The 13,249-nt window shown below is 48.6% G+C and overlaps 1 protein-coding gene across 1 annotated transcript in view; it reads right to left on the bottom strand.

The window, feature by feature from the left end:
• NT5DC4 (5'-nucleotidase domain containing 4) overlaps positions 1-12,009 on the bottom strand; it is a 34,283-nt gene extending 22,274 nt beyond the window's left edge. Inside the window, exons 1-4 of the mRNA XM_034659514.1 lie at positions 10,210-12,009; positions 9,210-9,720; positions 8,774-8,914; positions 4,407-4,513 (exon numbers count right to left, since the gene is read on the bottom strand). The gene's annotated coding sequence lies outside the window, so the exon portion shown is untranslated. The remainder of the gene's footprint in view (positions 1-4,406; positions 4,514-8,773; positions 8,915-9,209; positions 9,721-10,209) is intronic.
• Positions 12,010-13,249: the final 1,240 nt, after the last annotated feature.

The raw sequence follows: 13,249 nt of genomic DNA on the forward strand, positions 1-13,249 counted from the left end.
ACTCTGTGTAAATAAAAGGGAGGATAAGAATCTATATTTGTAATTGCTTGTGTTTTATAAAGAAACTCTGTAAATATATAAGAAACTAAAAATAGGATTTTTAGAGAATAGAGAAGGTGGGAGGAATTAGAAATGGGGAATAAGGGGGGAAAAAAACTTCACAGTACACGGACTCGTATTTTTGGATTATGAGCCACGTAAATTTCTTACTTATTCCAAAGATGAAATAAAAACTACAGGGAAATGATCATATAAAGAAAGTGTGACTACAACCAGATACAAAATTATACCCTGAGCAGAAGTCATCATTAGAATTAAAGATGTATTTTCAACTTAGTAGGGATAAAACCAGTGCATAAGACCCAAACTTTGCAAGATAATTTAAGCGGTATAAACACGCCAAATGTTAATGGAATGTGGAAGTGACAAAGCAAAATGATGACTATACCCAGTAGTTAGATGCCAGGGAGCCAGCTGAACCACCAAACTAGGATAAATTGTGATGTACATTTAATTTTGATTCCTGTTACGTTACTATGGAAAAGGCGAAGTTTTTGCGAGTCTGTTTCTTAGGTATAAAGAAGAAGGAAGGAAAGAAGGAAGGGAAGGATGAAGGAAGGGAGGAAGGAAGGGAGGAAGGAAGGGGGAAAGGGGGGAAGGAGGGAAGAAAAGAAGGAAGGAAGGAAGGAAGGAAGGAAGGAAGGAAGGAAGGAAGGAAGGGAGTGGGGAGGACCTACGAGCCCATTGACAGGACCGTAAGTGATGCACCTTTTTGCAGGGCAATTTTGCAATATCTAGCAACACAACACACACGTTTTTTGACCCAGGAATGGGCCTGGGAATGTACCCAACAGATAGATAATGTTCCCACGGCTATGTAAAAGGTAATTAATGTGGCATATAAAGATATTTAGTGCTGCATAGTTTGTAGAGCAAAAAGCTGGAAGCTACCAAAATCAGCAGAAAACTGCTTCAACTGTGGAGTATTCTAAAATGCAGCCCTCCGCAGAATGAGGCAGGTGCATCTACCCTGACACAGAAACATCGCTGCGGTATCAGGCAGGGGAAAACAAGTTGTGGTATAGTCAACAGCATGGTTCTATCTGTATAAAGACAAAACATGGTGAAGGACAAGCATGTCTAGAGAAAACGTCTGGAAGGATCCACCTGCCTCTGCTAACAACGGGTAACTTTAAGGAGTGAGACCAGGATTGGGGGCCGGAGGGAGGGGATGGGGCGACCAACAGGAAAATGTTTCCTTTCTTGAATAAATTATGCTTACCATGTACTGGGATTACTTTGTTTATTCTTATTGTGTTAAAATCTACATAACAGAAAAATTACCACTTTAACCATTTTTTTAAGATTTTATTTCTTTTAGAGAGAGAGAGAGCACGGCAAGGGACAGAGGGGGAGAGAGAGAGAGAATCTCACCCAGACCCCCCCCNGAAAACAAGTTGTGGTATAGTCAACAGCATGGTTCTATCTGTATAAAGACAAAACATGGTGAAGGACAAGCATGTCTAGAGAAAACGTCTGGAAGGATCCACCTGCCTCTGCTAACAACGGGTAACTTTAAGGAGTGAGACCAGGATTGGGGGCCGGAGGGAGGGGATGGGGCGACCAACAGGAAAATGTTTCCTTTCTTGAATAAATTATGCTTACCATGTACTGGGATTACTTTGTTTATTCTTATTGTGTTAAAATCTACATAACAGAAAAATTACCACTTTAACCATTTTTTTAAGATTTTATTTCTTTTAGAGAGAGAGAGAGCACGGCAAGGGACAGAGGGGGAGAGAGAGAGAGAATCTCACCCAGACCCCCCCCGCTGAGCATGGAGCCCAATGCGGGGGTCGATCCCACAGACCCTGAGATCATGACCTGAGCTGAAACCAAGAGCTGAACGCTGAAAGACTGCGCCACCCAGACGGCCCCCACTTTAACCATTTGTAAGTGTACCGTTCAACAACGTCAAGTACCATCCATCTCCAGAATGTTTCATCTTCCCAAACAGAAGCTCTGTGCCCATGAAACACTTATCCTCATTTCCTCCATCCCTCAGCCCCTGGGAATTTTTTAAATCTCACTATTTTATCTTAATAAGAAAGTCTCATATTTTTCTCTCCTTAAAACTATTGATAGATTACAAATTCCTGGAGGGCAGGGATCGATTTTTTTTTTTTTTTGAAGATTTTATTTATTTACTTGAGACAGAGAAAGAGTGAGAGAGCACGAGCCGGGGCAGGGGCAGAGGCAGACAGAGCAGCACACTCCTCGCCGAGCAGGGAGCCCAACTCAGGGATGGATGCCAGGACTCCCAGATCACGACCTGAGCCGAAGGCAGGCACTTAACCGACTGAGTCACCCAGGCGCTCCAGGGATTGATTTTTTTTTTTTTTAATGCATTAACCGCTGTTTTTAAAAAAACCTGTGCCGTCTCTGGAGGCCTTCGTGGGGAAGGAGGGAAGAAAGTCACGAGTGACTGGGAAGCATGAGCTCCTCCCGACCAGACAGCCAGGCGCCCACTGCCCCCACCCTAACCACAGTCAACACCCCAGGCACTCCTCAGGCCCCACAGGCATTCGAGAGCCCAAGACACTAGCTGGCTTGCCAGCTGCCGGGGCCCGAGGCCCTGCTGGCTGCGGCTAGGCTCTGGGATCTGCCACGCGGCTCAGAGTGGGGCTCTGCTTGGGGCCCACCGGCAGCTCAGTGGATTTCCAAAGCTGGCGACCGGATTTCTCGTTAAATAGGACATCTTCTCAGCCCATTTTGGTCACATGAGTGTCCCGGAGGACAAGCAGTTCTCTCCGGAGGCTCCCTCGTTTCACCTGTTCACCTGCTACCTACTTACCGCCAGCTCTCTGTTGCAGAGACGCTGGCTCTTTGCAAGATTACTGGGTCTCTACTCTGTCCAAACAATAACCACACTTGCGTGGGAATGAAAACCCAAGCGCCTGTGTTTGGGTCCAATGCCTAATTTCCACGGAGACACAAGTGGGGGCTTTGAGGAGGGGCTCGTTGGGAATGGGGAGGTGAGTGAGGGGCTGCCTCTCCTCCCAGCTCTGTTTCCAGGTCACCGACACAGCCGTGGCTTCCTTTACCGGCTTCGACCCATTCTCCCAACAGAGCTGGAGGGACCTCAAAACCCGAAGAAGAGTTGGCGGCTGCCAGAGTGTATCCAAGCCTCACCGCCCCCCCCCCCCCCCCCCCGCCACAAACCGGCTTCCAGTTCTTCATCCTGGGACCCCTGCTGGCCTCTCCCACCTCATCACCCCTTCTCCCCTGGCTCACGTTTCTCCAGCCATACCAGCCTTGTGCTCCTTGAAACCATCAAGTCTGTCCTGTTTCAGGCCCTGGCTCTCCCTGAGCCCTCCCAGATCTTGCACGGGCACTCTGCCACCATCTTGTCCCAAAAGGGACAGAGGCTTCCTCTCAGATAGCAGGCAGGCAAGGGTTCATCTGAGGTGCAGATAAAATGGAAGCCGATGGGGCCTTTCTAGGTGCTTCTAATCTGAGCATTGTGGGCATTCCCCTTTTGAACCTCAGGGTCCATTCACAGCTTTTCAGCTTCGGAATGAACTCAAACTTAGAAACTGAGAAAACCAGAGAGAGTCTGGAAAGCATCAGACAGAACGCCGCACAGTACTGGCTCCTGTGGCTTTGATCCTAGGTTAAGTCACAGGCTCCCAGTCTGAATCCAAATTCCGGTTCTTCTTCTCAACCCTGTCTGAACAAGCCCACCCAGAAAAACCCTCCAGCCAAGGAACAGAGAGCTTGTGTCTCCTCCCAGGAGCAAAGTAGCAGCAATGACTAACCTATGTCTCCTGCTTGAAGCAGCTCAGAGCTCCTCTGGCATTTGATTCCCTGCCCCCTCCCCCGAAGCATCCTATAAGGTAGAGAACACGGGTTATTATCACACCCTTGTTATGGATGAGAAGCTTGGTGTCCAGAAAGTTCAAATACGCTGTGTAGTCGCTCAGTCCTAAGTGGGGAGCTGGATCTCAAGTCCAGATACTCTGATTTGTTTTTCTTTCTTCTTAACACACCTGTGTCTAATCCTCTCGTGCCTGCTCTTTGCGAGGACTTAATGATAAACCAGTTCAAATGTCCAGATTTTAACGGGTCCACAATTTCACTATTTTCATGTCACAAGAAATCCAAAGATCGTGTACTACCCCAGGCTGATAAAGGAGCTTTAGTGATAAGTAGGGAGAACTTTCTAGGACCCTCAACTCACAAAAGCTCAGAATTCGCCAGTTGAACCTTCAGGCCCACATTTGCGACTTCTTTCCTTCTTTAGGGGCTCCCACTCTGTCTCCCAGTGGCTCACCCTCCCTCTACCTTCCCGCTTAGCTGCGCCCATCCACTCCCCGCCCAGCCTCACCACACCAGGACCCTCCTACCTGCTGTCAGGATGACCGGAGGAGAATCACAGGACTGGGGAGAAATTGAGCCCCATCTCTTGGGGTCAGAGGGTTCCAGCATCTAATCTGGGTCAAGCACTGAGGCTCTGGAGGGAAAGCAAAGGCAGGTTCAGGCAGGAGAAGATGCAGCAGAAAGGCCGAGGCTGGCTCTGGCTGCAGCTCCCAGGTGGGGTGCAGGAGTGAGGGCGGCAGGGGAGGGTCCAGCGGGGCCTCTGCGGGGAGGAGGAAGTTGGCAACAGTTGAGGGCCTGGGCAGACTGTAGACCCAGAGTGCAGAGCCTGCCGGACCAAAGCAAGGGAAACTGGGCAATCACAGACTCTGAGGACTGGGGTCAGGGGTCCCTGTGATGACTGTCGCAGCCTCACTGCAGAAGCCAGAGGTCAAGTCCAGGCTTGCTGGTTTCTGGCAACAGAGCCAACTGTGGCGAGCCAAAAACAGGCAGCGACGAGCAGGTGGGATCACAGAGTGAAACAGCAGAAACCAAAGTCAGAAAGGCGGGGAAAAGGGCAGCTGCGGGGACCGGAACAGCAAGCTGGGGCTGGGCATCTGCCAGCATGCCTCTGGCCCTGGTCTGCACCGGCCACGTGTCTTCGGCTCTCGCCTTACTCCACACGGGAGTCAGAGTCCAAATAGAGTCACTTGCCCTCACACCAGCTCGTGAGGGCCGCTTCCCCCAGAATACACCTGACCTTAAATACGTGGAAGGAAATGGGGTTGCTGCCTCCAGAAAAAAGAGTGAAGGCAAAGGGGACAGGGAACCAAAAGTCTTCATTCCAGTTGGACAGTGAAGGACCAGCCTGCAAATCTATCCCTCAAAATGAAGATTTGAGTTGCTCTGTGACTATAAAAGTGTCCAAAAGATATTGGGCCAAGTTGCCAAACAAGTCCCAGGCACTTCATCTAACATAACTATTTCTGGGCCTTTCGTCCAAGTCTTTGCGCTCCAGACAAGGGGGCTCGTCATAGTTGAACAAGAAATGTAGCACTCTGCGGATCTAGCTACTGTTTGGGTTGTGACATTTCTCACTGTGGATTCCCTGCCAAGCCTCACTCAGGTGTCTACACCCACCCACAGGCATATGGAGACCTCACTGGCAGCAGCCCCCCAGAGGGCCACCCAGCCCCCTGTAACTTCACTCCCAGGAGTGCTAAGGGCTAGCTAGCCTTCCTCCCCAGTGGACCCAGCCATGTCCCTGCTCACACAGGGGGTTAATACACAAGCACAAGGGTGCAGCACAGTTCGAATTGCTAAAGACAGACAACTTCATGTTCATCAAGAGTCATATATTAAGGGACGGCGGCTCAGTTGGTTGGGTATCTGCCTTCAGCTCAGGTCATGAGCTCAAGGTCCTGAATTGGAGCCCCACATCAGGCTCCCGCTCAGTGGGGAGTCTGCTTCTCCCTCTGCCCCTCCCCCTGCTTGTGCTCTCTCTCTCTCTCTCTCTGACAAATAAATAAAACAATTTTTTAAAAAAGAGTGATGGGGCGCCTGGGTGGCACAGCGGTTAAGCGTCTGCCTTCGGCTCAGGGCGTGATCCCAGCGTTATGGGATCGAAGCCCCACATCAGGCTCCTCTGCTGTGAGCCTGCTTCTTCCTCTCCCACTCCCCCTGCTTGTGTTCCCTCTCTCGCTGGCTGTCTCTATCTCTCGAATAAATAAATAAAATCTTTAAAAAAATAAAAATAAAAATAAAAATAAATAAATAAATAAAAAAGAGTGATGTATTAAGTAAATCATAGTTCGTTCACTCGTCAGCCATCAACACATGTGCGGGAGCTCTCTATTTGTGTTACAGTGACATGATCTCCAAGCTACGCTTTAGAAAGCCAGGTGCCAACATTGTGCAGAGAATGACATCACTTGTATAAAAAATGCACACATGTTTTGGTCCCTCTCAGACGTATATGTGGCCGGGATAAAATTATTGACGTGTAAGGGTTCAGAGTTTCCCATCACCCCCTAAGGAAGAAGGGAGCTCCACAGACAGTAGGAGAAGAAGAATGAGCAAGATGGAGTTAAGGAGCTAGTCTGGAAAGAGAGAGAGAGAGACTTTGGGGCACAGATGAAAGAAGACATTTTTAGGGAGTTGTGCAGAGTGGTATTATAGAAGACGTTTTTCTTCCTTTGGGCCATGCAGGATCTGAACCTCCATGTTAAGGGAACCCCCTCTTTGGAAGGTAGAATCCCCTTCACAACAGAAGCTGCCGATGCCAGAGGCTCCCTTTCCCAGGTCCTTTTGCAGACCATGTATGGACACACGGCTCCGTCAATCAAATGCACTCACCCAGCATGTGAATCCCACAGCAGTGACCTGAAGCACTCTGGAAAACCCCACCCAGGAGCCAGGCAGCCTTGGTGGCAGCACATTCACTCCCCAGGGCGGCGATGACCAAGGCCCTGGCAGCTGGCAAGCTGGGGCCAGAGGCGGGGCGCTGTGGTGTTGCAAGATGCGGCCACCAGCATCCACGGCGGTGGCCGGGATATTTTAACCAGACCAGCTCCCTGGCATGATTTTGGGGGTTGGTCTTGCCCGCAGAGGCTTCCAGCTGTGAGCTCTTCAGAGATTATGTGAGCCCCTAATATTGTCTAACAGAAACAGTGGTTTCTCTTGCTTACAACCAAGAATCCTGACAGAGACGTGTGTGTGCTGTGTACCTCTCTCCCCAGGGCTCTCAAGAGACCTTCAGTAAAGACCTACACAATTTGCAAATGCAAGGCCACATTTGTGTTTCTCACAGACAGATCACTGTGGTAAGGCAAGAACGTGGAGGCCTGTTTATTTGGGTGCATTTTGGACATTGTGAATGTGGGGGGAGATTCACCCCAGCCTTCCCAGTGGCTGCCCTGAGAAACGAGGACAACCTGGGGAGAAAGACTTCTCATCTGACATCTGTACTTTTGAATCTGGTTTTGCCATATTCATATATTATTTTTAAATGTTTTTACAGTTTAAAATAAGTACCTAAAAAAGTAATGTGATACATCCACAAATATATCAGAGTGTCTACATAAGAAAAGAAATAAAGTAAAATAGGCATTCTGGCAAAAAGGGTAGCCTTTTGAAGAAGCATGTGATGTGATGAGGAATTGGTATTCTGCTAAAATCAGGTGAAAATCTTAATTTGGTGGGTTGTCAGGAGTGCATACATTTTTTTTTTATTTGGCATCTCTTGTTGTTACTTTATATTACTTGTGTAATAAATGATTATTTTTAACATAATCTTCAACAACCAAAAGAACAGCTTGCTCTGCAGCAGACGTGAGGCAAAGCAGGCGGCAGGGGTAGGGAGAAAGGGCTTGGGTTGGCAGGAAGAGGTGGGAGAGAAAGATCCAGTATATCTACAGGCCTCCAGTGGCCCCGAGGAGGCAACTGAAAAGGGCACCTCTTGCAAAGTCAAAAATAAGAGGGCAATTCTAAAACTTGTGGTATGCCCATATGACGGACTGTTACTCAGCAACAGAAAGGAAGGCAGCACCGATGCAGCAGCACCGAAGGATCCCACAACCACACTGAGTGACAGACACAAAAGCACACGCGCGGCTTGATGTAATTCTTTTTTCTTTAAAATACTTTATGGGACTCCTTTTGATAAGCCAAGTACATGTTTATGATGAAGAAGTCAAAGTAGTCTAAATGATATTTAAGTATCTCAAAATTTCTAAGCAGTTTTTTTCCTCCAGGAAGTTGACAGCGGCTCGTACAGGTGAGTGGAGGGAAGACGGATGGAAGTTCCTAGAATCTGCCCCACACCAGGTAGGAGACGTCCTCTGTGTGCGCAAGCTGGGGTAGCCGGGGAGAAGGGACACTGCTCTTCCCTTCTCCTCCTGGCCTGTCGACGTAAATGGTGGGAGCCATTCAGATGTGTTTCACATCTCAACAGCACTTCTCCAAGAGGGTAAATTCCAAACTCAGCCCTTCCGTCACCAGGTTCGTGCCTCATCTGTGAAAGGGCCCTGCCCCAACTAGGCTTCGAGAATCATCATGCTTCAGTTAAGGGCAGCACATCGGCGCGTGTGTAAAAACACCGTCATGGCACTACAGGCCAGCCTGCGAGGATCGGGGCCTCTGGCAGGAAGCTGAGCAGACAGCGCCCGGCCAGCCTCCCCCCTGCTGCAGGGGTGCATTGCAGCACTCCCACAGCTCCCAGCAACCAGTTCATCGCACAAAGAACCGCTTGGTGTAATTTATGTGAAATTCTAGAAAAGGCAAAACGATGGTGACAGAAAGCAGGATGGAGAGAGACTGACCGCAAAGTCGGAAGAGGGAGTTATGTGGTGTGATGGGAATTTGCTCTAACAAAATCGTGCTGATGTTTACAGTGGCATTTACATTTGTCAAGACTTACCATACTGCGTACTTAAAATGGGTGCATTTCAGGGGCGCCTTGGTGGTCAAGTTAAGCATCTAACTCTTGATCTCAGCTCAGGTCTTGATCTCAGGGTCGCCAGTTTGAGCCTTGCATTGGGCTCCACACCCAGAGTGGAGCCTATTAAAAAAAAAAAGTGCATTTTATTGTATGCGAAGTATACTTCAATAACCTTGATTTTTAAAGATAGAGGAGGGGGTTTGAGTGAGAACGGTACATTTCCTCCTGTGTACGTGCTTGGTGGCATTTATGAATGAATGATGGAGGGGTGTGACTCCCATGGTTGCCCATTTGGATTCAGGGCAGGACCAGTTGAGGAAAAGTTTCCAAGCATCAGAGAGAAGAGCAAACAGAGCCTCTATCCATCTCTCCACATCCTCGGCCCACGTACCAAGGGACACCAGGCTCTCCTTACCCTCTCAAGAAAGGAGGGGAGACGTTCTCTTGATTACCACTCTTAGCTGGGCCAACTGCGTGGCCCTGAGCTCGGGACATGTTCATCAAGAAAACAGCAGGTGTGTGGGCTGGCCAGAGCTTCCATTTTATTTTCCAGATTTGGTGTTCATCCCTACTGGGAAATAGGCGAGCAACATCATGAAAAGTAGGACGAAGAAAGTAATACCCATGACCGCCACTGTCAACTCCACGTTCCATCTCCCTGGGCAACCCACCGAGTGAGCGCCCCTGCCCCGTACAGTTAGCAGCCTGACCCCAGGCTGGGGGCGGGGAGGAAAGCCAAGGAGGCCCCAGGCCCTTGCCCTCAACTCACTCACCCGCTCCCTCTTCACTCAAGCGCCAGAGGCCTGCACCCAAGCCTTACCCATCCTTGATCTCCAGGTCCTGGGGCGAGAGTCAGGGCAGCCCAGCAGGAGCGGTCTTCAAGACCTAACTTCAAAAGGGGTGGGGGCGCTCCCTGAGGAGCACGTCTAGAAAGGTGGAGCAATACAGAAAAGGTAGGTACAAACTTCCAGTTATAACAGAAATCAATCATGGGGATAAAAAGTACTACATGGGGAATACAGTCGATAAGATTGTAATGACTTCGTATGGTGACAGATGGTGACGACACCAATCGTGGCGAGCATAGCAAAATGTGTATAATTGTCAAGCCACCCTGTTATACACCTAAAACTAATATGTCAACTGTACTTCAATTTAAATAAAGTATTTAAAAGAATGTGAGGATCGGGGCGCCTGGGTGGCTCAGTCGTTAAGCGTCTGCCTTTCGGCTCAGGGCGTGATCCTGGCGTTCTGGGATCGAGCCCCACATCAGGCTCCTCCACAGGGAGCCTGCTTCTTCCTCTCCCACTCCCTGCTTGTGTTCCCTCTCTCGCTGGCTGTCTCTATCTCTGTCAAATAAATAAATAAAATCTTTTAAAAAATAAAAATAAAAAATAAAAGAATGTGAGGAATACCTTTCTCAGCCTGATTGTGAAAAAAGGAGAGGTTGAGAGGGAGAGGTTACGGTGGGTTCTGGCTGCAGCCAGCTCCTGGCAGCGTCCCGTGGAGATAGATATATATGTTAGAAGAAGAAGATGGGCTCTGGGCTGAGGCCAGATTCATATTTTTATCCAGGGAATTTAGGATTGCAAGGGCTTTTTGATGGGAAGCTTATCAGAGGCTCCAAAGATTCATATCAGCTGCAGCTAGGTTAAAAGAAAATGAATAATGCTGATTAAGCACGATCGCAACCTACGTGTACTTACAGCTTTAGGATTTACAGGCTTTCACTTAAATTGTTACACTTGATCTTCACAGCAACTTTAAAGACAGAGAACATATTGTTGTCCGGGCTCAAGGTCGTGCTGTAAAATTTTATATCAATTCAGAAAAGCACTTGGAGGATCTAATTCACTGACAAGTGCTATTTGGCGCTGTCAGATAGAATTGGCCAGATTATCTGGATCTTTGTGGCGTTCGTGGAGACATCGTGGAAGGTCTCTATGGTGAGCGGCAGGGCTGGTCCCACACGGTATCTCCATTCCCGGCCCCTCCTCTGCTCCGCAGCTCTCTCTCTGCCTGGCTCACCCACACCCTGCTCTGTCTCTGGCTTACATTTTTGAGCTAAGAGTTCATGTCTGGTAGATAGTTGCTTTTATTATAATCAAGTATCCTTTAGAAAAATCACCAAAATTCATAGATCACATCAAATAATCTCTTGGTTGGCCACGCCCAGGGAAAACCAGCCTATAGACCACAGTTGGACAGCAGGGCCCCGCCATGGGGACGGTCCCCCTGAAGGTCAGCACAGGACCTGGGAACAGTAGGGGAAGTCCTCCAATACAGGGAATAGTATGTATTCAACGTGCCTCCCAGGAATGGTGGGGACAGAGTACCCTGGTAGCTCTCATCGTATGATAACATGAACGAATCATCATATCATAAATGCACATGTATTATCATCATATAATACTAATATTATCATCATTATTGTTATGGATGCCTTCTTGTCTTTCTACTGGGCATTGTAGGTCTCTGTGGAGGGGCCAAGCCTCATAGAAACGCAAAATGCTGTGCATAGATAAACATCAAGGCACAGAAGACTGGCAGGTGGGTCCTCGAGAAGGCCTCCGGGAATCTGTTATCCAGGCCGCTTATCAAGGAGACCTGCTCACCAGAGACCAAGAGCCCAGGCCGTCCTGCTGCTGGGAGATAACTTGACCTGTCCCCTCCAGCCTCCAGGGGCCCCTCCCTCCTCTGAACCCCACTGCACTATCTGGCTTATCGCTAGAACTGGATTGGTTTTGTCTCCCCTGCTTGCCTATGGGCTCCAAAGAGGCCCGGACTGTGCCACGGGCTGTGGAAGAGAGTGGGTATCATGGGAGACGCAGCTAGGGAGGAGACGGAAGGCTGGGTGCGTCCATGCTCTGCTGGGCACACCTGGGGGCCCTCCACACCTCTCTTTTTCCAGCTTTAAAAGAAGGGAAATAAGTCCTGCCTACCTCATAGGTAGAGCTTAGAGCTTAGAGCTGCGCTGTCCAGGACGGTAGCCACTGGCCATGTGGGGCTAGTGAGAACTAGAGGTATGGCTGGTCTGATCTGAGCAGTGTTCTAAGGATAAAATACACACCAGATAGCAAAGACTTTGTACCAAAAAATAAATGTAAATCTCAATAATTTTCTATTGGTTACATGTTAAAATGCTATTTTTGATATTGGCTTAAATCCAATATATTATTAAAATTAATGTCACCTGTTTCTTTTAACTTTTTTTTTTAAGTAGGATCCACACCCAGCAAGGAGCTCAATGTGGGGCTCGAACTCACAACCCTGAGATCAAGACCAGAGCTGAGATCAAGAGTCAGATGTTTAACCGACAGAGCCACCCAGGAGCCCCTTTCTACTTTTCCAAATGTGGCGACTAAAAATGCTACAATGACCCCCAGGCCTGCATTATATTTCTATGGGGCAGTGCTAGTTCAGAAAACCAAGAAGGCGCGTAAAGAGCTACTCAGACGGACCGTCATTACAACGTGATTTCTTCTGTTTCCTTCTTCTCCTGCTCCTCGCAGGACTCAGGCACACACCCAGGAAGGCTCAGAAAGTCCTGCAGACATAAAATGTTGGAATATTTCAGTCAAAAATGTCAGGTTGTCCAAACCCACCTTCCCTCCCCCAGCAAGGAGGATGAAGACACTGAAATCTGAGGCAAATTATCCCCTGATGATCCACCGGAAAGACCAGATAATCCTCTCCCCAGGAGTTCCGGACTTCTCTGTTCCAGTGGCCTCTCCTGACCGTCTTTTCTCCATTAGCTTTTACATTGATAACACTGCTTTTGTTCCGCCAGCTCACAGATTCCTTCTTCCCTTCATACTCTGCCCAGCTTTCCTTAGTGACTTAATAATAAAGGAGCTCTGCACTCCCTGGACATACAAAGGTCCTGAGGTTAGTAGAGTCCAGGTAATGTTCTTGGACAGGAAAGCATTAAATCTAAGTGATGTCCCCTTCTCCGGACTTCAGCTTGCTAAGCTCTAAAATAGGCCCTGTCACCTCTCTACCTTGTATGATGGAAGAAACATATTCATAAGTCTTTTGTAGACAAATTATCTGTCATAAACTTGCAAGGCCCACACTGCTAACTTTTTTTTTAAGAGTTTATTTATTTATTTGACAGAGAGAGAGAGCTCAAGCAGGGGGAGTGGCAGGCAGAGGGAGAAGCAGGCTCCCCACCGAGCAAGGAGTCGGATGCGGGGCTCAATCCCAGGACCCCAGGATCATGACCCGCGCTGAAGGAACACACCTAACTCTTAATGAATAAGAATCAGGGAATGTTTGGGCACAAAATCCTCACAGGGTCATCAGCCTTTGACAGCAGCAGCTGGCCACGGTAGGCACTGAGTCTACAACAGCCCGCCCACATTTTAAAATGAGAAGACCAAGGCCCCAGACGAGGAGGGAGGCATCTGGCCCAAAGACCAGAAGCCAAGACTGCAAACCCCTGGCAGAGCACCT

This window comes from Ailuropoda melanoleuca, chromosome 4 (genome assembly GCF_002007445.2).
Source record: "Ailuropoda melanoleuca isolate Jingjing chromosome 4, ASM200744v2, whole genome shotgun sequence".
Lineage (NCBI taxonomy): Eukaryota > Metazoa > Chordata > Mammalia > Carnivora > Ursidae > Ailuropoda > Ailuropoda melanoleuca.